This window comes from Lucilia cuprina, chromosome 4 (assembly GCF_022045245.1).
Source record: "Lucilia cuprina isolate Lc7/37 chromosome 4, ASM2204524v1, whole genome shotgun sequence".
Classification (NCBI taxonomy): Eukaryota; Metazoa; Arthropoda; class Insecta; order Diptera; family Calliphoridae; genus Lucilia; species Lucilia cuprina.
Genome location: NC_060952.1, coordinates 83,878,919 through 83,892,235, shown reverse-complemented (window position 1 = coordinate 83,892,235; position 13,317 = coordinate 83,878,919). Strand labels below are relative to the sequence as shown.

The 13,317-nt window shown below is 32.5% G+C and overlaps 1 protein-coding gene across 1 annotated transcript in view; it reads right to left on the bottom strand.

Moving 5' to 3' along the window:
- LOC111675675 (protein doublesex) overlaps nt 1–12,880 on the bottom strand; it is a gene marked incomplete in the record, with an annotated part of 192,383 nt that extends 179,503 nt beyond the window's left edge. The window contains 1 exon segment of the mRNA XM_046949629.1: nt 12,359–12,880.
- Between the last annotated feature and the right edge of the window lie 437 nt (nt 12,881–13,317).

The following is a 13,317-nucleotide window of genomic DNA, read 5'->3' as shown; positions in this document are numbered from 1 at the left end:
AAAATTTTGTTCTTACTCACAGGGACACATTTCCGACGCTTAATCCCACAGTCACTCCTCTGTGGGATATCTGTTGCCATCGGCAACAGTACCGAATTTATACCTTACATCAGTCCTTTAACCGCCACTTACTCTACTTGCGAATTTGGGTTTGAACCTCAGTCACTACGGGTATCCCGAAGGAACCTCAATTAACTAACGAGCCAGGACATAGTCCTGTGGGCAACTGGCCACCGGTAGTACCAGATTGTGTGGTTCTCTGGTTAGACCTCATGTCAAATCATACCAAGGACAAGCCGAGAAATGAAGTGACATCACCAGTTTATAGTCCCGGCAGACAGACTTGGTAGCCATTTGGGCAACAGTTTAATTAACTATCTGATGTATGGCTCGCAAAGATTCAGACAGCTTCCCAAGATCGATAATACAATAGATATAGAATAAAAATTCGCTTATCTTTCGCGAATGTTTTATGTATTCTATTCTTAGTCGCAGATTTACCGTGTTGTGAAAGGGTTCTGCGGTGATCCACATTCATATTGTTTTCGAAATCAAAGTTGTATCTTAAATGTTGCACTTACGATCGTTTACTCTGAAGAGAATAGTTAAGTTTTATGTGTGAGTTTTGTGATCTAGATGGGTTTTTAAATCATGGTTAAGTGTTGACTTTACTATGAGAAGTTATTTTTAGTGTGACATGTTGAACTTATGATCGTTTACTCTGGAGAGGATCGCTGGGTTTTATGTGTGAGTTTAATGTTCTAGAGGGGTTTCTCAATCAATTTGGCAAATTGATTCGATTACTAGGAGGCTCAGAGTAATATATTTCGGAAAACATGTCAGATAACTTTTTCACTGTTTCCACATTTATTCTGAAAACTTTTTATAAAAAGTACCTAAGAGCATTTCAAAATTAGTACTTTTTTAGCAAAACATGTTCACATGTTCTTTTCATTTGCACAATTAACTGACGTCAAATTGAACCCCACATTTGGTGGTTCTTTGGCAATAGAATCAGTTCTACATTTTTCCTTCCTTATTTGCTTTTGTTTTTGCAAAAAAAGCAGCTCTCTCATATACTCACATGCAATTAGTGTGTCGGTGCCAGCATACACCAGCTCTCTGCAGTTAATGTGTAAGAGTGAGTTATAGAGTGAGCATTTTGTTGTTGCAGTGAAAGCCAGACATTTAACCAATGTATCTACGTATCGCTCTTAAATGTGTATATAACAACTTCCTCTTATATACATATATGTTGCAAGATAAACACAAAGTGTGTAAAAAAATGACATTCCACATGCCTCATACCCTGTTTGCAACTCATTTGAGCGCATGTAATTAAAGCAACTTAAAAATTGTTGCTGCTGTTGCATTTTGCAACATGTTGTCTCAGACGTGTATCATGCCAAGTTTGAGTTGTATATCATACTCGAACAAAACTACTTTTTGTTGTCGTCTCTGACGATTACGGACAATAAATAAATATTCTCGTTTTGTTTGGTGCATTTCTTCGTTTTGCATTCTTTAGTTTATTTAAAGTGTGTTTGATTTGGTGCGGCTGTTGCACCAGTTTTTTTTCTTAAGACTGTAAAGGTTTTCCCGAATATTTTTAACGACCTTTTTTTTAATAAAATCATCCTTTACAATTTTTTTTCAATTAACAAAGCCAGTTTTTAATAACTTTACTTTAGCTACAAATCTCTCACCGTCTTACTGTTGTCTCCTAAAACTATCGCAATTTTATTTACAGTGCCTCTCTCTTTTTACTCTTATTTATCGGATCCCCTCTGTGGCACTAATTGCTTTTCGATTTTGTATTTAAATTCTTCTTGTTTTACAAATTAATTTAGTTTTTTTTTATATTATATTTTTAATTGTTTCAATTTGTTACAAATTGTGTTTTATTTTTATCAGTTGTATTAAACGTTTTTCTTTTAATTTCTTAATTTTATATGTGAAAGTCCCTATAGTTTTAAAACTGTCAAATGTCCCCATGACTCCTTTGTAATGTTTAATTTAAAGTCATATTTACAGTTAATGTCACTAAGTGCCCCTTAGTAATCTACAGAGTAGACACAATTAAGATTTCAATTATATACTTATTAATGTTTCTCTAGCTCGCTCTCATTCACCATACTTTATAGATGTCTCTGTTATATCTGTTTGGTTACCATCTAGTGGCAATCATTAAAATCACTTTTTGGGGATAAATGCCACTTTAGTGACCCTCAGTAATCTACAGAGTAGACACAATTAAGATTTCAATTTCATACTTAGTAATGCTTCTCTAACTCGATCACTCTCTCTTTCACCATACTTTACAGATGTCTCTGTTGTATCTAGTTGCTTAACATCTAGTGACAATCATTAAAATCACTTTTTGAGGACAGTGAATCAGAATTGATGGGTTTTGAGGGAGAGAAAATGAAAATATATATTTGTTAATGTTTTTAAAGAAATCATGTAGATAGTTGAATTCAAATGCATTTGTCTGCTTGATATTCAATTAAAATGACATGTAAATAAAGCAACAACTCGTTATTTAATCAAACCATTGAAGATATTGACATATCAGGGATGGATAAATATTTTTAAGTTTTCATTATTAGATAAGTACATTTCGGATTTCTCCTTTACAACATGTTTTCCTGTTGAAAACCGTGAAGGCTTGAAGGCTTTTGTTTCCTCAACTTCTGCAGTAGTCATTGTATTCCCAGTATCTTTGCAAAGTGCACTTCTACCCAGATATGGTCTATGTCCGAGTCTGACATTTGTAAACCTATATTTACGAGATTGTAAGTGATTGTTTTCTCTTCTTCCTCACCTTGACAGCTTCTGCAGTAGTCATTGTTCTTAACAAGATTTGACAATATCTTCTTCGTTTTAATACAATATTAATAATATCTCTATCTTTTTAAAAAGACTTCGTAGAACATATTGTCAATAAAGAGAACCAACCACAGAAGTGGTTGTCAGTGATTGTTTCACTACTTTGACAGCTTCTGCATTAGTCATTGTAAGGTATTTCCAGCCTCTTTGCAGTGTACGTTTCTTAACAAGATTTGGTCATATCTTCCTTTTCTTAATACAATTTGAACTATTTCCATCATCTTTTTAGAAAGACTTCGTAGAATATATTGTCACGAAAATAGTCTATGTCCAAGTCTGACATTTGTAAACTTATATTCACGAGATTGTCAGTGATTGTTTCCTCACCTTGACAGCTTCTGCTGTAGTAGTAATGGTGCCCTAATTCACTAGATTTGGTCATAACTTCCTAGTTTTGATACAATATGGTTGATTCTTCATCTTTTCAGGAAGAGTTTGTATAATATATTGTTAATTGTGAGTACCACAGAGATGGTCTATGTCTGAGTCTGACATTTGTAAACGTATTTTCGCGAGATCGTCAATAATCAAGCTGCCTTCATACTCATTTCAGGGCCTTGATTGCAGCTTGGCTGGCGGTAAAGATTACGATATCTCTGTTCGACCATAGCCATTTCGATGTTATCTTTATATCGCGGCCTAAATTGCTGATTTTGAAAATAATGATCATAAACAGAATGACTCTTACTTCAAAGACATTATTATATAGGGAGAGAAAAAGCGACATGTATACCTTTCTTTGGTATATTAAGTCGCCGAGTCTCATATGAATACGATGTTTGAATGTCTCGCACTTCTTTTGAAGGATGTCTGGCATTCCTTCAGAAACTTGATTGCAGCTTGGCTGTCGATATCTCTATTCGACCATAGCCATTTTGGTGTTCCCTTAATGGCTGATATCGCGGCCGAAATTGAACTATAATTATCACAAGCAGATACGGAGAGAAAAAGCGACATGTATACGCTCTCCTCGGTATGTTGTCTCTAAATTCTCGAAAGAGACTTATAAATGAAATGATGGAGAATTCGATAACCATATCAAAGTGGCTATTGTTGACATATAATGTCATTAAATACACGATATCTAACATTCTAAGATACTGAGCAGACATTTTTAACTGATCAATACAATAAGATAAACATGAATAAGATAATAAGGAATACTTTACATTCATCCCTTACCATATACAATTAATACCAACTCATTTCCAACGCTTAGTCCCACAGTCACTATTCTGTGGGTATCTGTTGTTTCGGCAACAGCACCGAACTTTTCCCGAAATATTGACATTACCTTACCGCCACTTACTATTCCCGCGAATTTGGGTTTAAACCACAGTCACTACGTGGATGCCGAAGGAACCTCAACCAACTGACCAGCCAGGACATAGTCCTGCGGGCAACTGGCCAGCCGTAGTACTAGGTTATGCGGTGCTCTGGTCTGAACTCTTTTCAGTCTATAGAAGGACTAAGCCAAACTGTAGACTGTAACCAATTTTTTAGTTCCGGCCAGACTAATGGTATTGGCCACCTTTTTATACCCTGGGATTGCAATAACACCAATGTGAAGCCTTCACCAAGTAACATGCCCCCGGGGTGATGACCCAAGGTACAGACTGTCGATAGTTTTAACGTGAGCACCTGCCGTGTCGGCCTTATCCCACGGTGGTCTTTTTCACCCAAAGGGTAGACTTGAGAACGGTCTACCATCGCCCCTTTGTCTTCAATGAAGACTCAGGTGGCTATGACCGGTCCATGCGCAAGTACTTTGCTGGAGTACTCGAGCTATCTAATCTCTTGCCAAAGTAGTCACGTTGAAAGACAACCACACTACTATGGCTCTGTTGATTCGGCAACAGCACCTAGAGACGTAACCGGTGGACCGAAGCACGATTCATCAATAAGCCGTACACTCGTTCTTACTCACAGTGACACGCTGTGGCAAGTCTGATATGAGCAGAGAATACTCTGAACATATCTGGACAAGGAAGGAAAATTTCCAACGCTTAGTCCCACAGTCACTCCTCTGTGGGGTATCTGTTGATTTTCAGCAACAGCACCAAACTTATCCCGAAATATTGACTATTGTCATGCATCAGTCTTTTAACCGCCACTTACTCTTCCCGCACACTTACCACAGTCTCTACGTGGATCCCGAATGAACCTCAACCAACTGACCAGCCAGGACATAGTCCTGCGGGCAACTGGCCACCCGTAGTACCAGATTATGCGGTGCTCTGGTCTGACCTCTGCCAATCTATGCAAGGATTAAGCCAAACAGTAGACTGAGACAACCAATTTTTCAGTCCCGGTCAGACTAGAGGTATTGGGCACATCTTTATACCCCGGGATTGCAATAACACCAAGGCGGAGGTCTCGCCAAGGTAACATGCCTCCGGGGGGAAGCCAAGGTACAATTAAACTTAACTGCTTTACTATGAAAACTAACTAAAACACGCTTTATTTTTATAACATTTGTAGGGTATTATATGGTCGGCCTCGCCTGACTATAATTTCCTACATGTTTAAGTATAAAATATCACTAAACCCAATCAAACTTATAAAAAGTTTGGGTTTTTTATGCATTTTTTATCGTAGTAAATCGATAAAACATATACGCATGTGCCTAATCAAGTCATTGTTTTTGTTAAATCTAGATAAATCGATTAAAACATAACCTAACACATTGAAGTCAGACTAGTCGACCTATTAGTATACTAAAATGTAAACATTTTAAAGATCAAGCTAACAGTAATATTTTTTTTTTTCAAATACCAAACTTAAAACTAACGAAATACACTTACTGCTTACAACTATTTAACTTGAATAATTGACCAAGCTACCATAATACCCAAAGACAAATTGTTAAAGAAAATTTCCAAAATAACTGTTCCATTTAAAGAAATATATTTTACAAACCAGTAGTGAGTGGTAAGTAGATAAATGTCGTTAAAACATACAACTAGTTGATATTTTTTCTAAGCTAAAAAAAGAAGCTAATGTAACTAGTTTAATGAACATTATTAGCATTTTAAATGCTATTTTTTTTGTTTTATAGCAAACTGTTACCGAAAAGGAGCTGAAACAGTAGGTGTCTTATGGCAAAAAAAGAAACTCGTTATATTGATGTACATCGTACTCTCTAAGATTCATAATGCCAGGAATATGCTTTATAAACTTAAGAACAAACATTTCAAGATAAGGTTTAGTAAAGAGAATTCGTGAATGTATTGTGTTCCACTATATACAATGTGGCGCCGCGAATTATTCTAAAGGCAAAAGCACGCCTCAAATGTCTTTAGTATTTAATATATCTAATAAGAAATGCAACTAGTTTAGTCTATGCTACCATCTCTAGTTAAGTGGAAGATTCTCAGATATGTATAAAGGCGGATTAAAATGTGAAATATTTTAAAAGTTTGCCAAATGAAATCCGCAACAGACAAATTTATGTATAGAATCATACTATGTGGAATAGAAATATAATAGAATTGTGTAATATGTATGGGTTTTTATAAGGTTATTTAAATTTCTAGTTAATTCTTTATATATTTACAAGTTACAATTAATTTAGTTGTAGATTTAGCAAAGTAATGGTAATGATTATTTCGTAACTTGCGAGTCCCAATTATGCAAAATATGGACGAACAAAGGGATTATATCACTGTGCAAACTAACTAACTAACTAACTAGAACTGAATTAGAACTGAAATGGAACTAAACTAGAACTGAACTAAAACTGAACCAGAACTAAACTAGAACTGAACTAGAACTGAACTAGAACTGAACTAGAACTGAACTAGAACTGAACTAGAACTGAACTAGAACTGAACTAGAACTGAACTAGAACTGAACTAGAACTGAACTAGAACTGAACTAGAACTGAACTAGAACTGAACTGAACAACAACTAGAACTGAACTAGAACAGAACTAGAACAGAACTAGAACAGAACTAGAACTGAACTAGAACTGAACTAGAACTGAACTTGAACTGAACTAGAACTGAACTAGAACTGAACTAGAACTGAACTAGAACTGAACTAGAACTGAACTAGAACTGAACTAGAACTGAACTAGAAATGAACAAGAACTGAACTAGAACTGAACTAGAACTGAACTACAACTGAACTAGAACTGAACTAGAACTGAACTAGAACTGAACTAGAACTGAACTAGAACTGAACTAGAACTGAACTAGAACTGAGCTAGAACTGAACTGGAACTGAACTGAACTAAAGCTTTACTCAAACTGAACTTGACAGCAATTTTGAATTTGCATGTCTGAATGTTGATATGCTTGAATGATCTTGCAAAGAAGGTGCGAATTATGTAAGTGGAGATCATACGCTTAGTGATCCCTATTACGAAAGAGAAACATAAAACTTGAATGCAAAAATTTACTCTCCAGGTTTAATGTATGACAGTAACATTAATTTAAATTTCATTATGAAAGATAATTCATCTTACCTTTTCAGTACATTTTAAAACTTGATAACTCTTTGTTTATTCTAAATATAACATGGCCTAATAACACTTGTTGGCACACGAACAAAAATGCCAATTCATTGTTGGCGCTTTTTTCTTCATTTTTGAACAATTAACAAACATCTTTCCAACGTAAACAAAATTTATTGCAAAAAAATAAACGTAAACAAAGAAACACACTCTCACTTTTTAACAAAAATCACTGAACTCATTGTGGAATTCGGTGTCTACTAAACATATTAGAATCGCGTAACTATAAACAAATGAATTTATGAAAATAAAATAAATGTAAAAAAAAAAGTTATTTATAAATAAACTCGCCGTCTAGAGCTATCTTCAAAGCAGGCTATACGAAGCTTCTTTGTTCATGTAGAATTTTTATTAAAATATAATTTTAATTCTCGCATAATTATGAACAATGAAAAGTATATTATGCATTTAAATTTGATAATTTATAAAAATCCAAGAGAGCAAAAACCTAGATTGTAAAGTTTAATGAGAGAGCAAATAGTATAACAAAAGTTAATTTATGTTGATAACAAACAATAATAAATCAATAAAGAGTATAAAGAAAATATTCGACTATAGCGAATCGTATGTACCCCACAGTTAAAATATGAATCACAAATTTAGGTAAATGTTTTAGGCACAGATCGTCTCAGAATTTGACAAAAACCCAAAAATTCAAATATAAAATTTATATTTATGAGTGAAATTTCATACGGTTACAAATCGCTTGACGGATCAATATACAAACGTATGTAACACTACCTTTGTTGGCGGTAGGTTAAAAATATTTAGTATCAAGAATCTGAAAAAGTGACGAGAGAACTTTCATTTGTACTTGATAACGATCTGTTTTTTTTTTTTAATAAATGTCTAGCGATACGGAAATGCATCAAAATGCTGCAAGAACTCATGTAAGAAAAAATATAAAATAAATAAAATGAGAATTAAATAAAAAAACATACAACAACTTAAATCAAACAATAATAATAAAAAAACGAAATTAAAATGTTAAACAGAAATGGAAAAAACTGCATTCTAAAGATAATGCAAAAAAAAAAAAACAATGTTGACAACAAACACAGGAATTGTGTCATAAATAATCGCGGGTTAATAAAAGACCTCTATTAATATTTTTTCTAAGAATAAAATAACCGTAATAGTGCATATGTTTATAATATCTTATAAAGCACAATGTTCAAAGTTTCTATTGAAAAATCAATATTTCAAAGACCAACAATATTGTGTCGATAGAAAACGAGTTTAAATGTTTTACTTTCTTCGGTCGTATACTGTCTCAGTCAACACTGAAGGTTCAAAACCTAGAAAACTTTCTTTGACCCGTTCCATTGATATAACGGATTGATTTATTAGCAAACAGAATGCTCAAGCTTTAAATTCGTCATTTACTGGAAAGAAAGTTGCCAATTTTAGTTCAAAGTTATTAGACGGTTTAACTAGAGCGCATAACTTAAAAATGCGGCATTTTTCAAATTTTGAACTTTTACTACGGAATCTAGAACTGAACTAGAACATAACTAGAACTGAACTAGAACTGAACTAGAACTGAACTAGAACTGAACAAGAACTGAACTAGAACTGAACTAGAACTGAACTAGAACTGAACCAGAACTGAACTAGAACTGAACTAGAACTGAACTAGAACTGAACTAGAACTGAACTAGAACTGAACTAGAACTGAACTAGAACTGAACTAGAACTGAACTAGAACTGAACTAGAACTGAACTGAACTAAAACTAGAACTAGAAATAAACTAGAACTGAACTGGTACTGAACTAAAACTGAACTGGTACTGAACTAGTACTGAACTAGTTGTGAACTAGAACAGAACTAGAACTGAACTAGAACTGAACTAGAACTGAACTAGAACTGAACTAGAACTGAACTAGAACTGAACTAGAACTGAACTAGAACTGAACTAGAACTGAACCATAAACGAACTAGACTTATGATATGTAACAAATACACTGATAGAAGCAAAAGATCGATCCGTGATAGTTTTCAATATTCAAGAAACATTTAACCGATCTACGATGTAAACAAAATCGATTTATAATTTTGCAAACATGAATCAGGAAAAGGATTTTAATTTATGAACAACAAGAATTTCTGATTTTAAAGGAATCTCTCTTTAATAAAACAAACCCAATTATTTGCCCTAATCAAAACGTTGACATCACTGCAAACATTTTAAGACATGTCTAAAAACCTCATGAACGATCTCAAGTATACAAGTTTTCGCTTAAATGCATCTTGCCACTTTAGAAACGCGACAACTGAACGACTGACGGTTAGTTGTGCGAGAAAAACAAAAAAAAAACAGCAAAAACACACAGCATGTTTGCAAACATTATTTATGTAGTTTTAATATTTTTTTTGTTTGTTTGTTTTTTTAACGTTTTCAATACGAGTATTTTGTATAAATTCACTTAGTACGTTTAAGGTGACCATAGGATGAATAAAAACCGGGAATAAAGGATTTAGTTTTAATGGTTATAGCAACTATAATTGTTTATATCAATTACCGATCTTCTATGTTTATTTTGTTGCTGATTTAGTGTTAGATATTCAAATGACAACTGTATGCTATATGCAGTTCACTGTTGCTCATACTTATGGTTGACTGATTTACAGATTAAGAAATTCTAACAACTTTACAACTAAGTATTTGTTAAATTATTAGTGTATTATTTACAACTTGTAGTTAATATAAGTAGTATGCAAAAATGTAAATGCATCATGTAATTTAATTCTGTAAAATATAAAAATATTTAACTGAGATTTAATACAATTTTTACATTCAAATTATGTTAACTTTTGAGACATATTATATATTAGAAAGTAATAAACAGTTTTCTAAGTTATAAGGTAAAATACTTCTCGATTGGTTTTGTCTTATGTAAGTGTATGTTATATGTAACAAATTATTGAAATCATTATCAATTACCTTGAACTCTAGATTATTTGTAAATAATTGGAGTAAATCATTGAAGACAATGGAAAAAAGAATCAAGCAAAATATACTTGAATCTATTCGGAACGCTGCTAGTGGAACTGTAAGTGCTATTAACTAATTAGCTAACTAACTTACTAACTAGTTGGCTAACAAACAAACTAACTAACTAACTAACTTACTAACTTACTAACTCACTAACTTACTAACTAACTAATTAACTTACTAACTAACTAACTAACTAACTAACTAACTAACTAACTACTTAACTAACTACCTAACTAACTAACTACCTAACTAACTAACTAACTAACTAACTAACTAACTAACTAACTAACTAACTAACTAACTAACTAACTAACTAACTATCTAACTAACTAACTAACTAACTAACTAACTAGCTAACTAACTAACTAACTAACTAACTAACTAACTAACTAACTAACTATATCTATCTATCTATCTATCTATCTATCTATCTATCTATCTATCTATCTATCTATCTATCTATCTATCTATCTATCTATCTATCTATCTATCTATCTATCTATCTATCTATCTATCTATCTATCTATCTATCTATCTATCTATCTATCTATCTATCTATCTATCTATCTATCTATCTATCTATCTATCTATCTATCTATGTATCTATCTATCTATCTATCTATCTATCTATCTATCTATCTATCTATCTATCTATCTATCTATCTATCTATCTATCTATCTATCTATCTATCTATCTACCCATCCAACCAACCAACTAACTAACCAACCATCCAACCAAGAGTCCATATATTAAAAGAGACCAAGAAAGGAAGTGCCAGAGCTTATGTAAGAAGGATCGGTTGCATAAAAAGAGAGCTGAGATATTCTGCAGAATATATAAAATGATCTGTTAAAGGATGACACGTTAATTGATCATTTGTTAAATCTTCGTCTTTTCATTTCGATAAAATATAGTAAAAATTAAATTACGATTGTTTTGTCGATCATCGATCGTGTTCGCTAAATTTAAGTGAATGTCTTTTTATACCTATTCTCCTTCGAAGTGGGACATACAAGGGTAAATAACTAATGTCTTGAGCTTTAGTTTTCGTATAGTACTCGCGCTAGTGTTGACGGTGAATGCGTTTTAAAAACTTAAAAAGTGAACTAGTAATATATATGTCGATAGCTTAAGTCATGATTGCTCGAATCTGGATGAAATGCAATCTTTAGTTGTTGAGTAAAACTATGAAGAATATGTTATTAATATATTATTAATGATTTAAACCTGGTCACCTTTAAGTACGCACACAACGGTCCCAACTCAACCCAGATACAAACTTTAAATTATTTATATTTTTTTTTATTTAGTTTCACTATAAAAAATGCAATAGTATAATATTTAGAACAACTCGTTATAGTAAAACTAAACAGAAAATAATAATCAGAATTTTTTAAAAGAAAATTTTATATCTAGTTGTGAATGACATAAGTATATTATCATAACATGTTTGCCAAATCGAAGGCGATTTGAAAAGTTCTTTGGAAATTTTCAAACAAAGATCGCCCAGGATAGTTATAAGTTTAAAAAAGATTTTAAAAGGAGCTATTTAAGCATCAATTAAGGAAAATTGGATACCATGCAAAGCCAAGAAAATTTAAAAGAGGATTTTGTATATTCGAGATTCTACATGTTTTTTTCTCTCTCTCTCTCTCTCTCTCTGTCTCTCTCTCTGTGATACGACCCACTTCCGATTAGAGTATTCTAAATAAGCTTGATTTGTTTTTGAATCATCGAGTAAAAATATGGACCTAAGACTTCAAGTTGAATCAAATTGAATTAAATGAAAACTATTTGGAAATAAAAAGAAAAACAAAAATAATTTTTTTTATTGATAAGACAGAAAAGCAAACTTTTCAGTATGTCCTATGACTATATACTTACTACAACACATCAAGTTGTAAATATAGAGAGTAACGTGAACATATTAAGTATATTATACTCTATACATACCAATTAGGAAACAGCAACTATTCGATGGCGTTCCAATGCAATGATCCGTACAAATTTTATGATAAACTAAAACAGCATTTGACGCCTGTAGTGAGTACAGCATACGATTACACGGTCTGACGCTATTTGTAAATAACACTATAACTACAATGTTAAATTAAAAATAAAAACACACATTTATAAAAAAAAACTAAACTTTTTATATTTTTTCACATTTTTTCTTTAAGTTGGATTTTTATTGCAAATAAAAAAAAATTAAATCATTTTTTTATTTTTGTTTTATTTTAAAAATATTTATTTATTTTGAATTAATTAAAAAAATAATAATAAAAATCAACACTAGTTATAAAAATAATTTTTAAAATTGATCGCTTTTCTATTATTATATATTTTCTTTGTTTTCTTTTTTTTTTTCTTCGATATTGGCACGTTGTTGTTCAAAACATAAGAAGTTCGAACAGAATCTTAACGAACCGTACAAAAACAACTGAAAATAATCAAACTATATAAACAGCTACAACACTCACTATACACGATCAATGAGCTCAATATCGCGATCTGTAACGACATTGCGACTCTCTTGCCAGAAATGATCATAAGAAGTTCAAAACAAATAATTATCTCATATACTCACAGTACAGATCAGGTGTGGAAATTGAAAATTTTGAAATACATAGTACTCAGTAACCATAGACTAAACTAAAGATTCTACGGTCAGCTAGACTATAGACTAGACTATACACTAAAGTATAGAATAAACTATAGACGTTCCCACGACAATTGGATCTTCGCTCCGGAACGACCCGAGTCATACTCGGCCAAAGATTGTCAACCCAGCTACAGCGACTGTATCAACAAAAGTTTTTTCCCCAGGAAAGAACTATCGGCCACAGCCGAGCTGTTACAACAACAACATAAACTATATACTAAAGACTATATTAGAATGTAAACTTGTCTAT